The 27,290-nt window shown below is 45.2% G+C and overlaps 1 protein-coding gene and 1 long non-coding RNA gene across 4 annotated transcripts in view; one reads left to right on the top strand and one right to left on the bottom strand.

Moving 5' to 3' along the window:
• The window catches only part of LOC120638448, a 44,098-nt gene extending 31,361 nt beyond the window's left edge, over positions 1 to 12,737 (bottom strand). Inside the window, exons 1-2 of the long non-coding RNA XR_005660119.1 lie at positions 12,287 to 12,737; positions 12,110 to 12,205 (exon numbers count right to left, since the gene is read on the bottom strand). This is a non-coding gene — a long non-coding RNA (uncharacterized LOC120638448). The remainder of the gene's footprint in view (positions 1 to 12,109; positions 12,206 to 12,286) is intronic.
• A 1,290-nt stretch (positions 12,738 to 14,027) lies between these two features.
• Positions 14,028 to 27,290, top strand: part of ACSL4 (acyl-CoA synthetase long chain family member 4) — a 70,489-nt gene continuing 57,226 nt past the window's right edge. For 2 of the 3 annotated variants that reach the window (XM_029067319.2, XM_029067317.2), the window contains exon 1: positions 14,028 to 14,120. The gene's annotated coding sequence lies outside the window, so the exon portion shown is untranslated. Of the gene's footprint in view, positions 14,121 to 17,866; positions 17,954 to 27,290 lie in introns of all 3 variants that reach the window. The other variant, XM_029067318.2, reaches the window with a different exon arrangement.

Genomic DNA, 27,290 nt, shown 5'->3' with positions numbered 1-27,290 from the left:
TTTTCTAACCAGTGGGTAAGTACATCTTAGCTAACTAAACTTTCTCGGAATTTCACTCCACGTAACATATGGCCCGAGACAGTGAAATTTCAAGACTAAATTGTTCTGATGCCAGAGCGCATTTTCAATAGATCCTCCTACAGAAAGAGAGAAATAAATATAGAAATACAGGAGGATCTCACCTGTCCTTGAGGCTTTGAGCTGTGTTACGTATTTGGATTTGGAACAATAATGGGGGAAAATTTCTCCTTTGTTCTGATGAGTTTTGTGTGGTAGCAGTAACAGTGGTTGGAAATAGTATTTTTTGAGCACCCACTGGATGTAATGTACTGAACCCCTAAAACCACTTGAAAAGTACAAAACAGAAGTGATGTGTTCTCTGCCCACAAAGAACTTACGCTCTAACCTCAGGACAGAATTGGAAATATTTCAAAATAGACGGATTAAATTAAATAATCAAATGTACAATTGAATGAGCATACTACAGACAGACAGAGGGTGAGTATGCCCATGTATTCAAGTGGTGGATTTTAACAACCTACTGGAAACTAAAAGGGAAGATTTGTTGGAAGAGGTGAGGTTTTGGGAGGCTTTGAAGATGGGGAGAGTTGTCTGTTGCATTGTACTAACCAAGTGCTTAGTTCAGTGCTCAGCACACAGTAAGCGCTCGGTAAATAAGACTGAATGATTAAATGAATGAATGACTGTACATGGGACAACAGAACTGAGAAACAGTGAGGAGGCCGGAATAATCCCAATACTGCAGGAGATGGGAAAGGCAGGAGAAAGAGTGGCTTTAGGAGGGAACATGAGTAGTGCCATTTTAAGCATATAAAGTTTGAGGTGCTGGAGGCAGGTGGGGTTGTCCTGGAGCAAGATGAGAGTCAGAGGGGAGTCTGGGGGGCATCAGAGAGTAGATTTGGGGGAATCTGGGGGGGGCGGCGGGGTCAGAGAGGTAGATTTGGGAGTCATCTGCACAGACGTGGTAGCACAGCTGGGTGAACAGATGGAGTCCCCAGGAGTGAACGTAGAGTTAGATGAAAAGGGGGCCCAGAACAGAGCAAGTAAAGGCTTGCCAGGGGTTAAAATGGAGCTAATCTGAGTTGTCCAGGAACATCGCCCCACCAATTCTTTATTAAGGAGCCCCTCGAGGGACAGGGCCTGTGTGCTGTACGCTTCCCAGCTGTATGCTTTCCCAACACTTAGTACAGTGCTCTGCACACAGTAAGCGCTCTATAAAACTCTTGCTACTTCCTACCCACTCCAAGAAGACTGATTTGGAAAGTACATCATTGATGGTTAAGATCGAGATAGCCGAGCTGTATTTAGAAAAGGTTACCTCACATAATAACTCTAGCTGAAGCTGGCTTCCAATCAGCAATCAGTTAAAACATTTAGGGAGAAGGCTGTCCTTAGGGCAGAGAGAGTGTGTTCATAACCAAAGCACAGTACTTGGTGTTTTATTAAAATGTGAAAATCTACCTTTCTCATATCTGGTTTCAAAAGTGGGACATTACCTTTCCTCTTGGCTGAACGTGTAAATAATTGGAGTCGGAACACTACCGTGATACAGTGCCAGGGCTAAATGTTTGATTAGGGGCAAAGAAGGTGGTTTGGAGAGGCAATTCAATATTCAACTCTCGGACCCAGGAAGTAGCATTTCACTGTTTGAGTGGAATTGAGTAACTCTGCAGCTAAACAAGACTAGCCCCCTGTATATGGGTGAAGCCAGGGAAGGCACTTGTGGCGTATTTCACAGTAGGCTGGAAACATCCATTTTACCAAAAGGTCTCTATGGGTAGCATACACAGGCAATGGAGCCTTGACATTTACTAGCTGTAACCTAAATCTAATAGTATGATGTTAGTGTTGTAACGATGCTCACGGAATTGTTTATTCAATCCCTCCTCCCTAGCACTCAGTAAGGAGCTCTGCAATCGACAGAGGCTCAAGTAACATGATTCTCTGAACCCTCATTTCCTTTTTTTCCCACTCCCTTCTGCATCACCCTGATTTGCACACTTTATTCACCATCCCCCTTGGTCCCAAAGCACGTAAGTACATATCCATAATTCATTTATTTATATTAATGTCTACGCCTCCATCTGCTGGATTTGGGCCTCCCTGAGCCTGAGTTTTATATTAATGTCTGTATCCCCCTCTAGACAGTAAGCTTCTTATGGGCAGGGACCAGGCCTGCTAATTCTGTTGTGTCGTACTCTCCCAAATGCTTAGTACTATGCTCTGCACATAGTAAATGCTTGATAAATACCACTGATTGATTGACTGACTGGCATCTCCTCCAAGAGGTCTTCCCCAATTAAGCTGTCTTTTCCCCGGTTCCCTCTCCCTTCCATATTGTCTGTGCACTTCGAACTGTGACCTTGGGACATCTTATATCCACCCCACCCTCAACCCCACAGCACTTATGTACATATCTATAAATTACATGCATTCTACATTATTTATTCATATTAATGATTGTCTCCCCTGTAGACTGTAAACTCGTCGTGGGCAGGGAACGTATCAACTCTGTTATACTGTACTCTCCCAAGAGCTCAGTATAGTGCTCTGCACACAGTAAGCGCTCAATACACACCATTCATGATTATGATGACAATGACAGTGGATCTGTGTCACAGGACTGGCTCTGGAAATGGCCACATCTGACCAGTTTTGGGGTGCGGAGTAGGAAAGGGGATGGGTTCACTCATTCATCCCATCGCATTCATTGAGCGCTTATTGTGTGCAAGGCACTGTACTAAGCGCTTGGAAGAGTACAGTATAACAATAAACAGACATATTTCCTGCAATAAACAGGCACATTCCCTGCCCACAGCAAGTTTACAGTCTAGAGAGGGAGACAAGGTTGATGGAGTAACAGAGAAAACATCATCTCTCCATCAGCGGAGTGTAGAAACTCTGCTCCCACTGAGGGTGTTTGTCACCAGCCCCACTGGGACCCCTTTTAAGTGCACTTGCAGAAGACAGGGCAAAATGAAAAGTGACCCAGAGAGGGTCAAAATGTGAAGTCAAAAGGATATAATGGAGTCACTGGATGTAGTGAAGCAGCATGGCCAAAGTGGAAAAAGCAGGGGCCTGGGAGTCAGAGGACCTAGATTCTAATCCCAGCTCCACCACTTGTCTGCTGAGTGACCCTGGACACAAGCCACTTCACTTCTCTGGGCCTCAGTTTCCTCATCTGTAAAAAGGGGATTCAATACCTGTTCCTCCTCCTAGTTAGTCTGTGAGCCCTATGGGATTGTGTCTGACCTGATTATCCTGTATCTTCCCCAGCGCTTAGAACATACTTGACACATAGAAAACTCTTAACAACTATTAGTATTATTATACAGTGCCTTTCAAAGAATTGAACTTCCAAAGCAGGGCATGAGATAAGACGGAATCTGAAAGGAGAAGGCCTAAGTGAAAGTTTTTTTTTTAAAAGGAGAAACTTGGGCAAGCTTGAAAGTGAAAGGAAGGAACCATAAAAATGGAGCCTTGCTAATGCATTTGGGCATAAGAGCTGGCCTTCCTTCTTTTTGGATGGATTAAAATACATAGAGGGTCTTGGCAAAACGATGCAATGGGCTTCTCCCTTACTAAATGGATAAATAGTAAATACTAAATAATAAATGGATAAATGGATAAATAAATAAATGGACTTCATGGAAAGATGAAAAGATTTCTGAGTAAGTGAGGCTCTTACTCAGTAGGGAAAAGGAAGTTTAATAATCGAGGAAAAGCAATGAGGCAGGAGTGTGGGGAAGAGGTGAAGAGACAAGGGGAAGGAGGAGAGGAAGGTGGGGTGGGAGGGGCCAGGACAGGAGTCCAAACCAGAGCCTCAAGCATCTGATTCCTTCCTAAATCTCAAGGCGTTTAACTTCAATTTGTTTAAGCAAATCTTTTACCTGATTCTTTTGTTCTCCTCCCAACCAGGTGAATTCACCTAAGCCTCTGCCGGGAATACTCAGCTCTTCTCCGACAAACACAATCCCTGGGTATCATCCACCTTCGAATCATTTTTAAAGTACATAATGCTTTCTTGTTCAAAACATTAACTGTGGAGTCACTTCCTGGTTAGCTGTCAGAGATGGGCAAACACCACAAGATACTAAAAGGTGGAGTCACTTTTCCATGTGACCTTTCACCTAAGTTTCCCAATTCATTCAATCAATATGATCGAATGAATGAATTTCCCAATTACAAATGATTTTCCATTGCTTTCTTATTTTTTTGATTTGCACATCTTTTTGGGGTAGTCTGCATCTAAGCCTGTTGGACTGGGTCTTGTTTATGCCTATTTCTTCAAAGTCTAGCACTTTGACCCAATACAAAGTCTTAGACCCAAAGTCTAGGCCCAATACAGGCATTGGGCCTGCCTGTATTTTCAGATAATAATACTAATAATATCGTATTTCTTAAGGACCAAGCACTGGCCTAGGTACTGGGGTTGATGCAAGAAAATCAAATAAGATACAGTTCTTGTCCCACATGAAGCTCATGGTTTAGGAGAAGAGAGAACACATATTGAAAGCCCCATTTTACAGTCGAGGAAACTGAGGCACAGAGAAGTTAGGGACTTGCCCAAGCCGGCACACAGCAGGAAGCTCTTAGAACTCAGGTTTCCTGACTCCCAGCCTCAGTCTTGCACTCTTTCTAATAGCTCATGCTGCTTCTCAGAGAGACAATCTAGAGCTGAGAAAATGTACGGATTTGCCTAATGGAAGATCTCTGCCAAAACTTCCCTTAACAACATCATTACCATGTTCATCATCACCACTCTCATTTACTTAATGGTATCGATACTCTAAAAGCGGTACAGCACTCTACTGGCCACTTGGAAGACATCTGGGATTTGCATCACACGGTAACTCTGCCTTCAAGGGGAATACAATCTAACACAGAATACAAGAAGAAACAACCAGCAGAAAATGCAGTTCAGAAAGTCCTTGATTTTAGGCATATTGAGTGCATTTTGAGTTGAGACGAATGGCACTTAGGTTTCTAAATCTACACTCCGTTTTAGCTTTTCTACTCAACACTTTCAACTTAATAACACTCACCTCCTTCATGGCACTGGCTCTGGGGGGTTAAATGGTGGCGTGGTCCTGGCTTGTACCACTATCACTGATTCCAAAAATCATATTTTATTTCCTCCTCAAGAATTTGGGGTGGGAGAAGGGATTATGTTGAGCAGGTAACTATGCAAGTAAATATGCATTTTTAGTCTCCAGAGACCGATTTTGAATCAGTTTGTTGAACAGGCCACTGGACTTTGCAAGTCTTGAAGTACGGATCAGAGATGATGAGGATGAAACTGCTCAAAAGCAGGATGGTAGACTTAGATCCCCAAGAGAATCCCCCTGTTTTTCCTGCTCTCTCCTTTCCCCACCTTTCCCCCTCCCCAACTGAATTCCCTATCCCCATAAGATGGGATCATCGGATGGGAACGCCATGAAGTTCCAGTTGATGTATGAGATTTGGCCAAGTCAGTCAGTCACTTGTATTTACTGAGCACTTAATGTGCGCAGAGCACTGTACTAAGCACTTGGGAGGGTACACTATTACAATAAATAGACACATTCCCTTCCTCCAGAGAGATTACAGCATAGAGGGATGAGTTTAGGAAACTGCAGGAAAAGAACTAGATAAACAAGGTGAAAGATGGGGAGAACAAAAGATCAGGGTAGAAGAAAGGAAAGAACAGAAAATGGGCAGCAAAAATTACCCAATGAAATGGGAGTTCATAAGAGGGAAGAAGGAATAAAACAAGGATGAGATAGAGAAGAGAATAAGGAAAAAGACTGTAGGAAAACAGTTCCCTCTAGCCTGTAAGCTCCTTGTGGACAGAGAATCTGTTTACCAACTCTGCTCCAATACACTCATCCAGGCTTTTGGTACAATGCTCTGTTCATAGTAAGTGCTCAATAAATAGGGTTGACTGAATGATAGGAGTATAAATGAAGAAAGTAAAAGTGGAAAAGGGAAGGCTTTGGAAAAACAGAAACCTCTAGTAGAGTGTGTACTGGTGTGGGAAAGAGTAGATGAGTGGGTGGGTGAGTGGGTGGATGAGAGGGAGTCTGGCAGGTGGTAAAAGAAAAAGGCCATAAGTGGCGGTAACCCAAAAGGTATTCAGAGAACTAATCCCATGACATGAATGCCCAGGGAATTAGAGCCGCTCATTCAGTCGGAGATGATGAGTTCTTGTTTTTATAACTGACATTTCTTCTACTGATACTTACAGTATATTTCTATTTTGAGGTTTTCGATATTTGGAAGAGCTGACCCCTATAAATATCCTCTTTCCCTTCTCCTTTCCTCTCCCAGGTCCAGTCATAATCCAGGGCCTTGTGCTCAAAATGAAAAATGAGCTCCTGTGTGTTCAAGGACTAGTATTTAGATGGAATAAGACTGACCCTGTTACACAACCTTCCTGTACTCTGCCGGTGATGGATTTCCCATTCAGGATCATGAAAAATTTCTCGAGGGTAAGCTCCTAGTGGGCAGGGAATATTTCTGTCAACTCTGTTATACTGTACCCTCCCAAGCACTTAGTAGAGTGGGTCATGAACATTGTGGCCTAATGGAATGAACACAGGCCTAAGAGTCAGAAGACCTGGGTGTTAATCTTGGCTCCGCTGCCTGCCTGCTCTGTGAGACCTTGAGCAAGTCACTTAACTTCTCTGTGCTTCGGTTACCTCATCTACAAAATAGGGATTAAGTCTTTGAGCCCCATGTGGCACACGGACTGTGTCCGACCCGATTTGCTTCTGTCGACCCGAGCACTTAGTACAGTGCCTGGAATATAATAAGTGCTTAACAAATACCAAAATTATTATTAGTAGTAGTATTAGTAGTAGTAGTACAGTGCTCTGCACACAGTAAGAGCTCAGTAAATATGATGGATTGATTGAGGATGGGTGAAATCCTGAACAGGGTGGGGGAAAGGTTAAAGAATAAGGATGGCAGGACAACTCGTATTGAGCATCCTGGCTAAACCTTTTGAGCACCAGAGATATAGAACTAAGGAGTCAATTTAAACTGAAGAAATGCTCAAAATTAATAGCTCCCAGAATTAATCATTTCTTTTCCGGTGGTCACATTGCTGCCCGATGAAGCCAGGAGGAATATTTGACTAAGCAAAGTAGGAGTAGGCAAAGTTGCCTAATGAAGGAGGAACTTGGCTTGGAGTGAGAAAATATCAGAAGTCCTGAATTACTGAATCTTAATTCGTCCTGCCTTTTCACTTTTAATGATGGCTACGTGTGCTAATGACTACTTCCTACGTGCCACGTTGAGTAACCCCAGAGTCTGAAGCGCCCTGTTTCTAGCATTACAAGGCATTCATAAAAATAAAATGGATAATTTAAACACCCTCTTTGAAGTTCTACATTTGCTGGGTCACACCCAAAAACTTTCAAGCTATTGAACTGCCTTTAGCTAAAGCATTTTTTATTAAAAAAAAATTGCAGGTGGGACTCTTCAGATAAAAGATGAGTTTAAATCACATAGACTTGCAAAAGGTAAAAAAGAGGTAGCCTTGAATAATAATAATAATAATGTTTTTTGTTAAGCGCTTACTATGCGCAAAGCACTGTGTACAAAGTAGGAGAGACACAAGATAGTTGGGACACAATCCCTGTCCGACATGGGGCTCACAGTCTAAGTGGGAGGGAGACGAGGTATTAAATCTCCATTTTACAGATAAGGAAACAGGCACAGAAAAATTAAGTGACTTGCCCACAGTCACACGGCAGGCAAGTGGCAGAGGCTGGATTAGAACCTGGGTCCTCTGACTCCCAGGCCTGTGCTCCTTCCACTAGGACACCCTGCTTCTCTAATTTGGTTATTAAAAATTAGTAAGTGAAATGATCCTGGGATAGAAAAGGTGAAGAAGTTAATTTTGTGCCCCAGTACAAATCAACCCAAATTTGAAATACATACAAATACAAATCTCACAATTTTCGGTGACTTTATACCAATAAAATAATATATTTTGATATACTTTACTCACATACAGATCAACCAACTAAATCTTTTGTGTCTTCGTCTGTGGGAACTTTTTGATGGTCTAGTCTAAGTTGAAGATCTTGGCCTTAGCGTTTATGACAGACAGGATTCCTAATGCACCAAGGTTTTCTTGTCCCATTGTACTAAGTAAGTAGCTCTCCACTTGAGTTTTGAGAATGAAAGTTCTGCACTTGACAGTCTTACAGAGATTGTTAAAAACAGCGCGATTGCCAGGCACACTTCAGAAAAGTTTGATAAAAGAGCACGCCCAACAGTTGTCATCTTTGCTAAAGTCTTCAGATAGGCTCTTCAGACATTTTGGATCTGAAATTGTTGTAAATGAATGTACTTGCTAAAATTTGCCCCACGTTCATTTTAACTTGCCATCACCAATGGTCGCGACCTTTATCAGCCGTATTCATAGCCGTTCCGTAAATATGAAAATGGTTCCACCACTCACATGATGACTCAAACGTCTGTGGAACAGACTGTTACCAAATGTCCTTTTCACCCTCTGGTCAAGAAATCTTTTCTTAAATATTCTACAAATATTTCTACATCTTTATAGTTCTTTTAAGGGAATTTTTTTCATTGTTTCAGGCTTGCAAGCTCCTTTGCTAGCCTCTATTGCTCTCCTCACTCTTTACCTGGAAAAATCACCCAAGGTTTAGTTCTTTGACTTTTGCTCTTGACTGGGATACATGGGACAACCTGATTACCCTGTGTCTACCCCAGTGCTTAGAACAGTGCTTGACACATAGTAAGTGCTTCACAAACACCATAATTATTATTATTTGTTTCTCTGGGCCTCAGTTACCTAGGGATTAAGAGTGTGAGCCCCATGTGGAACATGGACTGTGTCCAAACTGATTACTTTGTATCTACCCCAGTGCTTAGAACAATACCTGGTACATAGTAAGCTCTTAGGAAATACAATAAAAGAAAGATAGGTGGAGGAGACGATACAGGTGGGGGTAAAATGGGTTCAGTTTTGAACATGTGGAAATTGAGGTGCTGGGAGGACATACAACTAGAGATGTCCTCGAAGCAAAAGGAAATGCAAGATGGCTGAGAAAGACAGCAGTCAGGGCTAGTAAAGTAGATGATAAGAATAAAAGTGGTATTTGTTAAGTACTTGCCATGTTTCCCATTCTTAGCTTGGTGGAAAGAGCCTGGGCTTGGGAGTCAAAGGTCATGAGTTTTAATCCTGTCTCAGTCACTTGTCAGTTGTGTGACCTTGGGTGAGTCACTTAACTTCTCTGGGCCTCAGTTCCCTCATCTGTCAAATGGGGATGAAGACTGTGAGCCCCACGTAGGACAACCTGATCACCTTGTATCCCCCCCAGTGCTTAGAACAGTGTTTTGCACATAGTAAGCGCTTAACAAATGCCATTATTATTATTAACTACTGACCACTGGCCTTACAGCAGTCAGTTGTCTTCCTTCCACCTAACCATTCTCTTCACCCACTTACTACTCCCCCAGGTCTCACACTTTACTCCCTCTCAAAATCACTTATTCACAGTGCCATCTCTTCCCCTCTCTCCTCTCTTTTGCCACTGACCCTCATTCACGTCCTTCCTCCTGCCCGGAATGCCCTCCCACTCCACATCTCTTAGTACTAAGTGCTTAGTATAGTGCTCTGAACATAGTAAGAGCTCAATAAATACTACTGAATGAATGAATCTCTGACAGGAAATTTCCAATTCCTTTTCCCATCTCCAAAGCGTTCCTGAAATAACACCTCCAGGAGGCCTTTCCCGATTAATTTCTTATCTTCCCACGTGATATACCCCAATAGAGAAGTAGTGTGGCCTACTGGAAAGAGAAAGGACTGGGAGTCAGATGACCTGGATTCTAATCCTGGCTCTGCCAATTGGTTGCTGTGTGACCTTGGACAATTCACTTCACTTCTTTGTGTCTCAGTTACCTCTCTTTAAAACTTAGACTGGGAACCCCTATCTGGGACAGGGACAGGGACTGTACCCAACCTGATAGACTTGTAACTACCCCAGCGCTTAGAAGAGTGCCTGGCACATAGTAATTGCTTAACCCACACTATACATTTAAAAAATAAATAAATAAAAAATACACCCTTGAGCTTGAGTCACCTAAGTGCTTGGGTTCTCACACTACCTCATAGCCCTTAAGTACATATATTTATACTCTGTTGTTCTTGTCTGAAAATTATTTCAGTGTCTATCTCTCCTGATACATTACTATCTCCTTGAGGGCAGAGGGGAACATTTACTTTATTTACTTTATTCATTAATGTCTATTTACTTTACTGTACTCACCCAAACACTCAATATACTCTCTGCACATAGCAGGCATTCAACAAATGCTGCTTATCGATCGACTGATTGAACTCAAAGCTGCCAACAAATACGATAATAATAATAATAGTGGTATTTCTTAAGTGCTTACTGTGTGCCAGGCACTTTACTCAGCGCCGGGATGGATACAAGCAAATCGGGTTGGACAAAGGCCCTGTCCCACGTGGGGCTCACAGTCTCAATCCCTATTTTTACAGATGAGGTAACTGAGGCCCAGAGGAGCGAAGCAACTTGCCTACGGTCACCCAGCGGACAAGTGGCAAAGCCGGGATTAGAATCTATGACCTTCTGACTCCCAGGCCTGTGATCTATCCGCTGCACCGTGCTGCTTCGGCAGTCTCATGTCCAGTGATGTAAAGATAAAGAGATAGAAAGCAGACTCTAAAAGATCACAGAGGCCACCGGAAGACAGCAAGACAGACGGGGGGAAACAAAAAGACATCGAGTCCCATACCAGCGACCCGGACCTACGACCAGAAGATTTATCCATCTCCTGGAATAGTTTCCTCAAGGAAACCATTGCTGAACGCCGCACAAATGCAAATGACAGAAAGGCTTATCGACCGTGAGTTGCTGAAATCCAGACAGCTCACCAGTACTGAAACAAAGTTCATGGCAACACGACTGTCTGGGACATGTGAGGGATCAAATAACCACAGAATACCCAAATCGTTACTGAATGGGGAACTGGAAGGGGACACGGTCCATCCTGATGGCAGAAATAAGGTTTTAAGGGCACGGGGAAACACTGGCTCCAACGCTGGAACAAAGCAGTTGGGAAACAGCTGCTGCAGACAAAAAAATTAAGAATGTAGTTGCTCATAATAATAATTATAATGGTATTTGTTAAGTGCTTATTACGTGCCAGGCACTGTGTTAAGCACTGGGATGGATAAAAGCTACTTGGGTGGACACGGTTCCTGTCCCACGTGGGGCTCACTGTCTCAATCCCCATTTTACAGATGAGGTCACTGAGGCCCAGAGAAGTGACTTGCCCATGGTCACGCAGCAGACAAGTGGCGGGGCCGGCATTAGAACCCACGACCTTCTGACTTCTGGGCCCATGCTCTATCCACTACACCAGGCTGCCTATCTTTCTTCTTATGATACACCGTGCTGCTCTTCTAGAGAAGCAGTGTGGCTCAGGGGAAAAAGCCCGGGCTTGGGAGTCAGAGGTCATGGGTTCTAATCCCACCTTCGCCGCTTGTCAGCTGTGTGACCTTGGGCAAGTCACTTAACTTCTCTGTGCCTCAGTGACCTCATCTGTAAAATGGTGATGAAGTCTGTGAGCCCCACATGGGACAACCTGATCACCTTGTATCCTCCCTAGTGCTTAGAACAGTGATTTGCACATAGTGAGTGCTTAACAAATGCCATTATTATTATTAATATTCTCTGTGCCTCAGTGATCTCATCTGTAAAATGGGGATGAAGACTGTGAGCCCCACGTGGGACAACCTATACCCTGTATCCTCCCCAGAGCTTAGAACAGTGTTTTGCACATAGTGAGCGCTTAACAAATGCCATTATTATTATTAATATTCTCTGTGCCCAGTGACCTCATCTGTAAAATGGGGATTAAGACTGTGAGCCTCACGTGGGACAACCGGATCACCTTGTATCCTCCCCAGTGCTTAGAACAGTATTTGGCACATAGTAAGTGCTTAACAAGTACCAACATTATTATTAGTAGAATACAGGCTTTATGTAGAGGAGGGGATCAGGAAGCAGAGTCGAGTCTGGTCTAAATCTTTTCTTACCTGTAAATGACACAGGTCGGTCTACTGATCCCATGTTCATCCCCATTCATGTTCATGGGTTGGATCTCCCCAGAAACCGTCTCGGTCCACAAAAGACTAAAAGACAGAGAGAGCCTTTGTTAATTATCTTTTGGTAATGGATTCATTAGCCATTTGTGAACACAGGCATAGGACTACCTTTCAATTCCTTCTTAGTTGCTGATGCCGTTCGCTGGGATTATTCCCCTTCTGGCCAGCCATTCTCAAGTTTCTGAGCACTGTTGCACAGCCTTTGATTTTTCATTCTCTAGCTATTTTTAACCCTGCTGGATGATCTGGCGCTTCTATCAGTCATTCACAGGGCCTCTGAGTGCCGTTCCACCGACTATTTCTAGGCCTCTTTTTTTTCTCTTTTTTTAAATTTTCATTCTGTTGGTATTTTTAACCCGCCGGATGATCGGGCCCCCGCGTCACGGGAGGAGGATGTCACCCTGCCCTTAAAAGATGGGGTGACGTGTCGATTGGGGCAAGTCCTGAGGGTTGGGGGGTCCTTCCTGCCGGGCGGGGGGTTGTGCTAACCGGAAGAGAAGCTTCAGAAGAGTCTTCTGGGGGTAAGATGCTATTTTAGAAAAGCAGCGTGGCTCGGTGGAAAGAGCCCGGCTTGGGAGTCAGAGGTCATGGGTTCGAATCCCAGCTCTGCCACCTGTCAGCTGTGTGACCATGGGCAAGTCACTTCACTTCTCTGTGCCTCAGTTCCCTCTCCTGGAAAATGGGGATTAACTGTGAGCCTCACATGGGACAACCCGATTACCCTATATCTACCCCAGCACTTAGAACAGTGCTCTACACATAGTAGGCGCTTAACAAATGCCCACACTATTTTGGTAATAATAATGCTGGTATTTGTTAAGCGCTTACTAGGTGCCAAGCGCTGTTCTAAGCGCTGGGGGGGGATACAAGGTGATGAGGCAGTCCCACGTGGGGTTCCCAGTCTTCATCCCCATTTTACAGCTGAGGAGACTGAGGCCCTGAAGTACCACGTTGGGGGTGACGTTTCAGGGCAGGGAGGCCAAGGTTAGGCAAGATGGAGATTTGTGGCCTTCTTAAAGCAGCGTGGCTCAGTGGAAAGAGCCCGGGCTTGGGAGTCAGAGGTCATGGGTTCGAATCCCTGCTCTGCTACTGGCCAGCTGGGTGACTTGGGGCAACTTCTCTGTCAAATGGGGATTAATAATAATGTTGGTATTTGTTAAGCGCTTACTATGTGCAGAGCACTGTTCTAAGCGCTGGGGAAGATCCAGGGTGATCAGGTTGTCTCATGTGGGGCTCACAGTCTTAATCCCCATTTTCCAGATGAGGTAACTGAGGCACAGAGAAGTTAAGTGACTTGCCGACAGTCACACAGCTGACAAGTGGAGGAGCTGGGATAATAATGTTGGTATTTGTTAAGCGCTCACTATGTGCAGAGCACTGTTTTAAGCGCTGGGGGGGGGAATACAGGGTAATCAGGTTGTCCCACGTGAGGCTCACTGTCAATCCCCATTTTCCAGATGAGGGAACTGAGGCCCAGTGAAGTGACTTGCCCACAGTCACACACAGCTGCCAAGTGGCAGAGCCGGGAGTCGAACCCATGACCTCTGACTCCCAAGCCCGGGCTCCTTCCACTGAGCCACGCTGAATGGAGGCCCGGGTTGGGGATGGGGAGGTGGGCAGAGAGCCAGAGTCCGGGGGGGGGAAACATGGCGGCCTGAGGGGCCGTTAGGCGGCCGGGGCTCCTCCCTCAGGGGGGGCCGCGCGCGCGCACGCCGAGCGCGAGGCCGCCCGCCATTCGCCCAGCGCCTCCACACCACCGCGCGCGCGCGCCCCCGCCTCCCGCCCGGGCCGCCCCCTCCGCCTCCTCCCCGCGCATGCGCGCCGGAGCCCACAGGCGCGCTCCGGACGTCCCCCCCACCCCCCGCGCGCCCGCGCCTCTCCCTTCTTAAAGCTGCGCGAGAGCGAGCGGCCGGGCTGCGAGGACGCGGCGGAAGCGGCCGGGGTGAGTGGCCCCCTGGGCGGGGCGCGTGCCCCTCTCCCCCCTCCCCCCTCCCCCCCCCCTCGCGCGCGGCCGCCCCTCACGGCCTAGTCGGGCGGGAGCAGGCCGGGCCCTCGCCGAGGACCGGCCGCCACGGCTTCTCTCCCCCTTCCAAAGCCAGAGAGGAGGACGAACGGCTCCCCGTCCGTCCCCGGGGTCCCGCCCTGTCCCACCAAGCCGCCCCCGGCCGGTCCCCGCCCTCTCCCCGTCGCCCCTTGGCCAAGTTGGCCAAGGATGGCCAAGTTGGCCAAGGATGGCCAAGTTGGCCAAGGATGGCCAAGTTGACCAAGGATGACCAAGTTGGCCAAAGATGGCCAACCCCTCTGGCCCCTGGGGAGAGCAGCACCGTTCTAAGGGCTGGGGTAGATCCCAGATAATGAGGTTGGCCCACGTGGGGCCCGCCTTCTTCATCCCCATTTAACCATGTTGGTATTTGTTAAGCGCTTACTTCGTGCAGAGCACTGTTCTGAGCGCTGGGGTAGATCCAGGGCAATGAGGTGGCCCCACGTGAGGCTCCCAGTCTTCATCCCCGTTTTACAGACGAGGGAACTGAGGCACAGAGAAGTGAAGTGACTTGCCCACAGTCACACAGCTGACAAAGGGGCAGAGTTGACAGATGAGGTCACTGAGGCCCAAAGACTTGCCCAAGGTCACACGGCAGACGTGTGGCAGAGCTAGGGTTGGAACCCACGTCCTCTGACTTCCAGGCCCGTGCTCTGTCCATTAATAATAATAATGTTGGTATTTGTTAAGTGCTTCCTATGTGCAGAGCACTGTTCTAAGCACTGGGGGAGATACAGGGGAATCAGGTTGTCCCACATGAGGCTCACAGTCTTCATCCCCAGTTTACAGATGAGGGAACTGAGGCACAGGGAAGTAAAATGACTTGCCTACGGTCACACAGCTGACAGGTGGCAGAGCCGGGTTTTGAACCCATGACCTCTGGCTCCCAAGCCTGTGCTCTTTCCACTGAGCCATGTTAGATGTGCCCTATCCATTCCCCCCCCCCCACCCGTTTAGACTCTGAGCCCTTTATTGGGCAGGGATGGTGTCTATCTCTTGCCGAATTGTACAGTTCAATCGCTCAGTACAGTGCTCTGCACGTAGTAAGCGCTCAGTAAATACTATTGAATCAATGAATTCGACCACAGACCAGCCATGCCCAACATTGGGCACGCAGCCTAGGTTTGGACTGGTTGGCTCTGCACTGCCAGACAGTCGTGGGCAGGGAATGTGTCTATTCATCATCATAATTATCCTATTGGCTAAGCCCTTACTAGTAATACTAATCATAATGATGGTATTTGTTTAGCGCTTACTATGTTCTAAGCGCTGGGGTTGATATGAGGTCATCAGGTTGTCCCACGTGGGGCTCACAGTCTTCATCCCCATTTGACAGATGAGGCCCGGAGAAGGAAGTGGCTTGCCCAAGGTCACCCAGCAGACAAGCGGTGGAGCAGGGATTAGAACCCACCACCTCTAACTCCCAAGCCCGGGCTCTTTCCACCAAGCACGCTGCTTCTCTGCTTACCTTGGGCCAGGCACTGCGCTAAGCGCTGGGGTTTATAGAGGATAATGCGGTTGGACACAGTCTCCTGTCCCACGTAGGCCTCACTGTCTTCAGCCCTATTTTACAGAGGAGGCAATGAAGTGACGTGCCCAAGGTCACACAGCAGGCAGGTGGCGGAGCTAGGATTAGAACTCGGGTCCTTCCGACTCCCAGGCCTGAGTTCAATCCACTAGTCCATTGGGCTCTCCTTAGCGCCTGCTTTAGCGCCCTGCACATAGTAAGCGCTCAATAAATACGGTTGAATGAATAAGCTCGTGGCTGGAAACTCCTTGTGGGCAGGGAATGTGTCTTTTGGGTACCTCGCAAGCGTTTAGTACAGTGTTCTGCTCAGTAAATACGATTGACCGACTGGGCATTTCTGCAAGTCCCATGAGGTCAAAGGGAGTCGGGCCGTTGCGGAGTATTGTGGCTTCCTATTTTTCCCTTGGCATCCCTGGCCGATTTTCCCCCTCATCCCCTCCATTGGCATCCCTGGTGGATATCCCCCTCACCTCTGCCATTGGCATCCCGGGCCAATTTTCCCCTCACCTCCCTGTCTTCCCCCATCTCATTGGCTTACACGTATCCCTCAGGATCAATCCATCGTATTTATGGAGGGTTTACTGTGTGCAGAGCACCATGCTAAGTGCTTGGGACCGTACAGCGTAAGAGCCTCACGTGGGACAACCTCATTCCCCTGTATCTACCCCAGTGCTTATAACAGTGCTCTGCACGTAGTAAGCACTTAACAAATACCAACATTATTCTTATTGCTTGGTAGCCACGTCTCCTGCGCGCAACGAGCAGGAGATTCGTTCACATCCTCTGACCCCTTTTGGGTGCCGGATTCTTGTTGCCTGGGATCAGTTTGCATAGTCAGACTGAGGAAAATGTGATTCACTGTTAGGCCCATCCAAGGGTCACATTTTTTAATCAGGGCGTCATTTCTCCTCCCCACTTTAAAATCGGCCCCTTCCTAAAGTTTTGGCATCGCAGTATCGAGTAAGTATTCCCCGTGGACAGTTTCGCTGCTTGCATTAATCCTGCAGAGGGGAACAAGGGCTAATTTTCAGCGTCGTTAAGTGGATCCTGTTGAGAAACGAAGCAATTTTGTTCAGCTAGTTTGAAAGGACGGGTACCTGGCTAAATAAACCCATATTCTATGAATTGGTGCTTCAACACTTCTTAGCTCAGATGCTAAACTACTGTGGGTGTGCACTCTTAAGTTGCATTTTAATTAGCCTCAAGCTAGGAATAGTAATAAGTTTGGTGTATTTAGGTTAAAAGGCTGCAATTTGATGGATAGTGTTTTGGGTTGAGGAACAGCTGCTTCCACAGTACAAAGTTTCATTGAAATAAAAGTGCCTTCCATGAAGGGTAAAACAGCTTGTCTGGTAGACAACTTTAAAATATAAAATCTGGGGCCTTTCTGCTATGGATGCTTCCCTTTGCTAGTTGTAGGGCACGTGATCAGACTACTGCATTACTAAACTGCGATACAAGATGTTCTGTGTTCTTCTGGTAAAAGTGGGTTTTTGCATCTGTCTAGCTACTGGGAAAGAAATTTGAAATCTAAAAATTTATAGAAAAGTGTTTTGCAACAGTATGGAACATAGGATACATTTTTGTCATTTTGAAGACACTATTTGAGAATAGGTTACAGTGGAATCAACCCACAGTATGATTATAGGTGAATAAAATAATAAAATAAGTACGTCACTTGTTGGATGTTGTGTGTTTAGTGTTGGATGTTTTGTGTTTAGTGTTGGCTGTTCCTTTAAAAGCTTTGGAGCGTTACAAAACCTGCCTCTCCCAGTTATAGGGATACAATTTGTTCCCTTTTGGACCTTTATGTCTCCATTTCTGAAGAGTAAAGTCCTCCTCGGCTTTTTGTTGGTTTGTATTATCATCCGGCCTTTTGCTCTGAGTAACAGTTTTTCCTGTCATAACTTGTAACTGCCCTATTTCATGGATTGTCTGGAAATGTATGCTTTTATAGAAGAACAGCAGAGCTTACGTAATTATGCTTATTAGTTTTGTCTTCCTCTCTGTTCTGTTTAGTTTGTAGTCTTTTCTGGGTATTCAAAAAACATATATGTAGTGTTTATAATAGTAATCCCAAAAAATCTTGGATACAATCTTATATATATATTAATTCCAGGCTCCAAACTGGCAGTACTGAAGCATTTATCCTTGGAAAACGTACATTATTATTGGGTTCATGATGTGTACCACAGGGGCCATTCTGGTGAGTAGGAAATGAAAGACTTATTTACAATTGTACAAAGTTATTTAATACTAATAATGATGGTATTTGTTAAGGCTTACTGTGTGCCAAGCACTGTTCTAAGCACTATAATAGTGGAATTAAGCACCATGTCCCATTTACCGTAATAAGTACTGGGTAGATTCAAAATAATCAGGTCCCACATAGGACTCACAGTCTAAGTAGGACGGAGAACGGAGAACACGTATTGAACCACTATTTTGCCGTTGAAGGATCTGAGGCGGAGAAGTTAAGGGACATGCCCAAGGCCATACAGCAGACAAGTGGCGGAGCTGGGACAGAACCCACGTCCTCAGACTCCCAGGCCACCAAGCTTCTTTAGTTTCACCTTTTGCTTTATAATTATTGGAACCAAGGAAGACAACAAAATTCTTGGCAAAAGGTAAAAAAACGTTTTCAACCTAAGCTGTGTTTAAAATTCTAGCAGTTGGGCAAAAGAGGTCTACTCAATAAATACAATTAATAACACTTTTATGTTGTAATAGGAGTAGTAAATTGTGTGACATTAGGTCCTGGAGACTTTTTCCAAAAGATTTGGAACTGGCTGCCAATTTAATGAATGGAAGAACATTGAACTTCCAGCTTAACATTGCCAAATTGGCTGGGTTACAGTATTTTGGTGCTTCTAGTTATTTGCCATTGATTCTTATGGAAAACCTAGAAACACTATCTTTTAAAAGACATTAGTTAAATGTTTTATTATGTTGGTTTTGTTGAAGTCTAATAGATCTGAGCAATATTGAATTACTGAACAGTGCTTCTTGGATGTGTGTTTGATCACTGGAGAAAACTTTTTCACTGAAATCACGGAATATAGATAAATTAGGAAACTTTTTTATTTTTAATGTCTGAAGAGAGGAACTGCAACTCTTTTACCCTACAGTCAAAACAACTAAAGGTGCATAGATAGAATCTATGCCACTGTCTGGCAATTAATTCTATCTAGTCTGTTGTGATAACAGTTCAACATTTACATACTACATGCTAACAAATTGTCACATTCCCAAAGCTGAAATTGTTTAATAGATTCAACCTTGTTGTGGCGGGGAGGGGATTGTTAGATTTTCATGGAAATTCATGTTTGCCCTTTTGTATTCTTTTAGTATTCTAAAAACACCTGCATCCTTTCTGTTAAGCTCAACAAGGGGATGATAATAAGAATAGTGAAATTTCTAAAGTGCATACTTTGTGCCAAGCACAGCACTAAGCACTGGGTTAGATCAGACACAATCCCTGTCCAACATGGGGCTCACAGTCGAAGAGGGAGAGAGATCTGCTATTGAATCCCTGTTTTACAGATGAGGAAACTGAGGCCTAGAGAACTGAAGTGACTTACCCAAGGTCACCCAGCAGGCAAATGGCAGAGCCAGGATGAGAACCGGGGGCTCTGGCTCCCAGTCCCTGCCTCTTTCCACTAGATTATGCTTCTCATGTACACTCAGTTCTGTAATGGGGGACTTCCACTCTTGACATATCCCATCTTGAAGAATACAGGTGTTAGAGGGTATGCGTCTTGACCAGTCCTGGGCATATGCCCACAACTATTTTTTTTTCATCATATTGAATGTTTACTATGTGCAGAGCATTGTACTAAGCGCTTGGGAGTGTACAACATAACAAAAGTTGGTAGACACATTCCCTCCCCGCAATGAGTTTACAGTCTAGAGGGGGATAATGAGAGAGGGGGTGAAAGGAAGACTGGGAGTTGTGGGCAGAGAATGTCCATCAATCATATTTATTGAGCACTTACTGTGTGCAGAGCATTGTACTAAGCACTTGGGAGAGTACAGTATAACAATGAACAGACACATTCCCCGACCAGGAAGCCAACCTCCTTATGATGTCCTTGGGACAGGGATTCCTCAGGCTAATCTTCCTGTGGTAATATCAGTGCTACCAGCCTATAAGGATGATAGATATTGGCAAGGCAGTAATGAGCTTTCCAATCGAAATAACTGATGCCCAGTTTCCCGATATGAGCTGCAGCCTGCAGTTTTCCTAAAATTGAAGCCCAAACACAAAATGCATGTCCCCAAGGAATGTTCCCTAATCTCAGGAAGTTGACTGGTAATGCTTTCTGATCTGTTTTGAGTTCTGCTCTGAAAGAAGCTGCTTTGATTCAAAAAACTAACCACAGTTCAATTAAATTCATAGTCACGGGCATCTTATCTGGGCTCAATTCAGCTGTAACAAAGATGGCAAAATTGAGCCCCAGAGTTGGGCTCATGCTGAAGCATGAGGAAAAGCAGTTGCTCAGTTCACTCTCCAGCTCAGTGTTGTGTTTGAAAAAGAAGCGTGGGCCTGGGAGTCAGAGGCCGTGGATTCTAATTCTGCCTCCACATGCCTGCTGAGTGACCTTGGGCAAGCCATCTAACTTCTCTGTGCCTCAGTTATCTCATCCATAAAGTGGGGAGTAAGACTGTGACCCCTATGTGGGACACAGACTATGCCGAACTTGGTATCAACTCTAGCGTTTAATACAGTCCCTGGCATATAGAAGGCGCTTAAGAAAAATAAAAAGAAAAGACATCACTGATGGTGAAATTCCCCCCTTGGATTCATACGAGACTGAAGAGGTCAGTGCAGGGGCTAACAGTCCTGGCCTCAGCCTTTATCCGAAAGTGCAATCGCCAGTGATGTTGGCCTGTTGGCTATTTGCATCAGTTGCCAGTGTTTACTGTTTTGACTCCTCAACTCTCATATAGTACTAAGCCTTTGCTCAAAACGAGAAGCTCCTTTTCCCGATAAAGGTACTCCGTGGAGTTGAATCCTTGACGACGGTTTCCCAGTTTTCTGAGCTTTGATATTTGATTACTCTGTCATTATAATGTTTCCTCTGTCCTCGCTGCTTTCGGTTTCCCAGTTTCATTTGTCCATTCAGCAGCTGTTTAATCACCCTGCTTTCGTTCATTCTCTTCATGTGTCCCACCCAGCGTAGCTCTGTGGAGCTGAGCATAACTCTGATGCTAAGAGAAGTTTTATTGTCTCTTTTAGATCTGAGTGTAGTTTGACACGTTTTGGGCTGAAATAAAGAAATGCTTTACTTTGTATATTATGAGTTCTTCAAAATAGATTACTATCAATAGATAGGCTTGATTATTATGATAAATTTAATTTCCCGGCAAGAAGGACCACATACAGTCTACTGCCAAGAGGCTGTTGTAGGATTATGTTTATCCAAAATTTTTCCCTTTGTTTTGACCACTTTTTTCTCTCTTATTACTCGTGGCTTTAAAGCACTTAATCACCTAGCCCCCTCCTACCTCACCTGCTACTCTCCTACTACAACCCAGCCCACACACTCCACTCCTCTGATGCCAACCTTCTCACTGTACCTCAGTCTCGTCTGTCCCACTGACTTCTCGCCCACATCCTTCCTCTGGCCTGGAACGCCCTCCCTCCTATACGAGACAGATAATTGCTCTCCTCCACTTCAAAACGTTATTGAAGGCACATCTCTGAGAAGCCTTCCCTGACTAAGCCCTCCTCTCCTCTTCTCCCACTCGCTTTAGTGCCACCCTTATTTGCTCCTTTATTCATCCTCCCTCCCATCCTCACAGCACAAATGTGTACATGTCGGTAATTTATTTATATTAATATCTACCTCCCCCCCAGACTGTGAGCTTGCTGTGGGCAGGGAATGTGTCTGTTGTTATATTGTTCTCTCCTAAGCACTTAGTACAGTGCTTTGCACATAGGAAGCGCTCAATGAATATGATTGAATGAACGGTGTCATGATGCTAAATGTTACTTCACCCCACTGCAAAGAAAATGGTAGAACCATAATATTCTGATGTAGTAAAATACGCTTCTCAACGCAAAAAGGCTAGAAATTTTAGGCTCACAAAAACTTGAAAACAAGTTTTTTTTTCTTTTACCAGAATCCTTTCCAGGAATATTGCTTTTATTATTATTTTTTTGCTTAGATTGGAGAGTTTAAGACTTTCTGCTATTTATAAAAACCAGAACTTTTATATGTAATGCTTGAGCTACACATTTTCCCTTTAAGTCTGAAAGATGAGAGAGAGAATGAATGAGAATTTACAATTTATGGGATCATATGGCGCTTTAGAGCAGCCCTCTATTGGCGTTTCTGCCTTTAGTTTCTCTGGTGATTTGTGGATCTTCATATTTAAGAAACTCTTGTGCATTCAAAGCTCCACCCGTGTCCTCTTCCTTATGGTCACCTTATTATCAACTCAGGCCCCTGACCTAGCACTGTAACATTTGGTGAATTTTTGATATAGATGTTGTACTAAACAGCAAAAGTCTACTGATGGGTGAGCAGCCCTTCATTTTAACTAGAAACTGTATTGGAGAAGTCTCCTCCAAACCCAGCGACATTCTTTTCCAGTTATTCACCAGAGTTCTCTGTGTTTCAGCAAATGTATCTTGAATTTCAGTGGTGTGTGGGGGAGGAAATGCTATTTTGACCACTGGAGCCCTCAGTGGAAAGTGGGAAAGAGTGAATGGACACAGTGGAGAAATGAAGTATGGTTTTTAAGACTTAACCAACTTTGAACAATCATCTGAATTAGACGCCCAAAAGTTTTCTATAACGAGCAAGTATGCCATGAGATTATACTTATTCTTCCTTTGGGATTGGATAGAGTACCATTTATCCCTTAACACTAGTTCTGCTGGTTGGCTGGGAGCCTGTTGTTGGCTAGTCATTGTCTCTATTTGTTGCTGAATCATACTTTCCAAGTGCTTAATACAGTGCTCTGCACACAGTAAGTGCTCAGTAAATATGATTGAATGAATGAAGCTGAGAAGGTTTGGGGAAATAGTTCCCCAAGCTAGAGTTAGATATGTGTTCATGTCAGAGGGCACCAATAATTTCAAAAGGTACCTATTTCAAGATAGATCTACATGGCATGTTGCCTGGAAGTTAGAAGGACATGAGTCTAATCCCGGCTCTGCCACTTGTCTGCTGTGTGACCTTGGACAAGTCACTTCACTTAATAATAATAATAATAAAGTTGGTATTTGTTAAGCGCTTACTATGTGCCGAGCACTGTTCTAAGCGCTGGGGTAGACACAGGGGAATCAGGTCGTCCCACGTGGGGCTCACAGTCTTAATCCCCATTTTACAGATGAGGGAACTGAGGCACAGAGAAGTTAAGTGACTTGCCCACAGTCACACAGCCGACAAGTAGCAGAGCTGGGATTCGAACTCATGAGCCCTGACTCCAAAGCCCGTGCTCTTTCCACTGAGCCACGCTGCTTCTCACTTCTCACTCACGCACTTCTCTGGGCCTCAGTTACCTCATCTGTAAAATAGAAGTTAACACTGAGTGCCCCATGTGGAACAGGGACCGTTTGCAATCTGATTAGCTTGTATCTACCCCAGTGCTTAGAACAGTGCTTGACACATAGTAAAAGCACTCAACAAATACTGTCATTCCCTTCAGTGTGTGTATAAAGACTGCCACTGATTGGTTTCTGTACATCTGCCCCAGATTGGTTCTGAAAGAGAAGTTCTGTTTCAGAGCCTAGAGAAGGCATCTACCATTCATCTTAAATTGTGATATTTCAGCACTTACTATGTGTCAGGGACTGTACTAAGGGCTGGGGTGGATCCAAGCAAATCTCATTGCAAACGGTCCCTGTTCCACATGGGGCACTCAGTGTTAACTTCTATTTTACAGATAAGGTAACTGAGGCCCAGAGAAGTGAAGTGACTTCCCCAAGGTCATTCAGCAGCTACATGGTGGAGCCGGGATTAGAATTGAGGCCCTTCTGATTCCCAGTCTGTGCTCTATCCACTAGACTACAACATTCTCATAGACTCAACTGGTTTTTTTGGGTTTTTTTCCTGAAAGAGAGCTCATGTCTCCTAGCCTGGCAGTCCTTTTCTTCTTCACTTTCAAGGCTGACCTCCATTGTACATTCTGTGACGTTTTGTTATCCCCAATTTTGACTTTTTCCTTCTCACCCTTGTATTTTTATGTTCTTTTCAGCTTCCTCCTCTTTCCCCCCAACATACCAGAGCTGGTCCTTTAGAGCCAAATGAAAGTCCTGGTGGGCCCAGGCAGAGGAAGTTCGGTGGCCTCTTTAAGTCAGCTTTCACCCCTAACTCCTTCTGAATATGCATGCGCCTCTTCCTCCACGCACACACTGCCCTCCCTCATGTGGCTGGGGCATTTTTCCCCTGGTAGCAGCTTTGACAGGGGGTGGGTGCTGTTAGGATGGTTCTGGGGGCCCCCTTGCCAAAACCAGTGGGCTCAGGACAGCTGCTTCTTTTTCCCTGACCTCAAAGCAACCCTTTCCATTCACTCTCAAAATCCAGCTCGGCCTTTCACTGACATGCAGAGTTCAACTTTTAGGTGAAGCATAACAAGAACTTGACTCTATTAACCCTCTTATTTAGGTATGAATCAGCTTCATGAGTGAGAATGGAAAGAAAAAAAAGAATGGTTCTTTTCTCTTTGTTTTCTTGTGTAGCCCCAGGGTTTCCTTAGAAATTTCCCATCCTGGTATGGCCCTGGATTGAGAAATCGGCACTGCTTCATGTGATAAGATCACAGTGGTGATGAACCTGAAAACTATTGTGTGAAAGTAACCTGAGGAGTCATTATTGGAAAGTAGCTGGCTGTCCTTTCGAGGGGCTCGTGGGGATCACTCACAGTTTTAAGTTGTTAAAATAGCCTAAAACATAAGCACTTGATGTTGGGATAGCTTTAAAATCTCATGAAAGTCTGTTTTCCTTTATTTCCCCCCCCATTGTTTTTCTTTTTAGTCAGAGGTAAACCAAGTTTAGACCAATCCGATTCTTTCTCCATGCGAAGAGAGAATAATCTCTTCCTTAGGAACATTGAAAGTCCTTCCAGAACTGTGACTCGAAAGATCTAGTGTGATTTTGTGTTTCCAGTAGGCCATTTCAGTGGCTCACCTAGTAGAAGTTTCATTATCATATGAATCTCCCTTTGGCTAGCTAAAGTATCACTCGGTGTACCTGGGAACAATTGAATTTGTTTCTGGTATCCTTTTCTTTAATAAATAACTAGTGGGATAGGTGTCCTGACCCAATTTGGGGGAGTGGCAGGGGGAAGGGGAACTGCATAGATTGTTCTTTGAATGAAAGATGGCTCCTGGCAACCATCGTTATCTGTGACAGGATGTGGCTTGAGAGCCCAGTGTTAAAACCGGTAGGATTTTCCTCCCCACAAACATAAAGACTGTTCTTTGTTTTATAACTGCAGCCCCATTTCCCCAGCCCACTTCTTAGTGAATGTACTTTGTTACTCAAGTCCTTCCAGATAAGTGCTCCAAAAAGTCACTCCGTCGGTCTGTGGGTCTGACGGTTCCTGTCTGTTTTTCACAGCTATGCCATAGGGAAATTAGGCTGGTCAGCCATATCTTGTATGGCAAAAGTTTTTAAGACCCTATAAATATATTTTTGGTCCCAAGAAAAATGTAGGACCTCATAAACACAAATCCAGGGTCCCTGAGAGTCAGTAAAAATGAGTGTTTTATAAAGGTGTCCCAACTATTTCACTTGAAACTAGTTTGTTTAAACAGCACCAAAGCAGGCTCTGTTTCTTTGATTTAGACAGTAAACATTTGCTCATTTAATAATACTTCATGGCTAAACACTGCTTTTTTCCCCCAAGAGGCTTTATACCAGCCCTGCTCTTGATTCAGTAGAAAGAGCACAGCTGGGAATGAGGAGACCTGTGTTCTAGTACTGGGTGTCTGGTTTTTTAATGGTATTTGTTAAGCACCCATTATGTGCCAGACACTGTAGTACACTCTGAGGGATATACAAGTTGGACACAGTCCCTGTCCCACACGGGGCTCACAGTCTCAGTCCCCGTTTTACAGAGGAGGTAACTGAAGCACAGAGAAGTGAAGTGACCTGCCCAAGGTTACACAGCAGACATGACCAGGCTTAGAATCCCATCCCACTTATGTACCTATCCCTTATTTACACTACTGCCTCTTTCCCCTTCTAGGCTGTGAGCTCCATGTGGCCAGGAAGCGTGTCTACCAGCTCTGTTGTATTCTCCCAAACACTTAGTACAGTGCAGTGCTCTGCCCACAGTAAATGCTCAACAAGTACCAGTGATGGAAATGACTTTGCCCAAGATCACAGCAGGCAAGTCGTGGAGCTGGGCCTGGAACCCCGGCTTTCTTGGCTCCCAGTCCTGTGTTCATTCAATCACATTTATTGAGCGCTTACTGTGTGCAGAGCACTGTACTAAGCACTTGGAAAGTTCAATTTGGCAACAGAGACAATCTCTGCCCAGCAACGGGCTCATAGTCTAGAAGGGGAAGACAGACAGTGAAACAAGTAGACATTACTAACATTGAAATAGAACCATGGATCAATGCACATCATTTATAAAATAGAGCAATAAATTTGTACGAATATATAGAAGTGCTGTGGGGAGGGGAAGGGGGTAGAGCAGAGGGAGGGAGTGAGGGGATGGGGAGGAGAGGAGGACCAGAGGGAAAGGGAGGGCTCAGTCTGGGAAGGCCTCCTGGAGGAGGCGAACTCTCAGTAGGGCTTTGAAGAGGGGAAGAGAGTTAGTTTGGTGGATGTGAGGAGGGAGGGCATTCCAGGACAGCGATAGGATGTGGGCCAGGGGTCGATGGCGGGACAGGCGTGAACGAGGGCCGTGAGGAGGTTAGCGGTTTAGGAGCGAGTGTAGGGGATGGGCTGTAGAAGGAGATAAGGGAGGTGAGGTAGGAGGGGGCAAGGTGATGGAGAGCTGTGAAGCCAAGAGTGAGGAGTTTTGGCTTCAAGCAAAGTTTGATAGGCAACCACGGGGGTGTTTTTGAGGAGGGGAGTGACATGCCCAGAGCATTTTTGCAGAAAGATAATCCAGGCAGTGGAGTGAAGTATAGACTGAAGTGGGGAGGGAGAGGAGGATGGGAGATCAGAAAGGAGGCTGATGCAGTAGTCCAGTCGGGATATTATGAGAGATTGTACCAGCAAGGTAGCAGTTTGGGTGGAGAGGAAAGGGCAGATCTTGACGGTTGTGAAGGTGAGACCGGCAGGTGTTGGTGACGGATTGGTTGTGTGGGGTGAATGAGAGAGCAGAGTCAAGGATGACACTAAGGTTGCAGGCTTGTGAGATGGGAAGGATGGTAATGCCGGCCAGAAAGTCGGGGAGAGGATAGGGTTTGGGAGGGAAGATAAGGAGGTCAGTCTCGGACATGTTGAGTTTTAGGTGGTGGGCAGATATCCAGGTGGTGATGTCCTGAAGGCAGGAGGAGATATGAGCCTGGAGGGAGAGAGGACAGGGGAGGAAATGTAGATTTGGGTGTCATCTGTGTAGAGACGATAGTT

The sequence above is a fragment of the Ornithorhynchus anatinus genome, chromosome 6 (genome assembly GCF_004115215.2).
Source record: "Ornithorhynchus anatinus isolate Pmale09 chromosome 6, mOrnAna1.pri.v4, whole genome shotgun sequence".
NCBI lineage: Eukaryota > Metazoa > Chordata > Mammalia > Monotremata > Ornithorhynchidae > Ornithorhynchus > Ornithorhynchus anatinus.
This window is presented reverse-complemented; position numbering and strand designations above follow the sequence as displayed.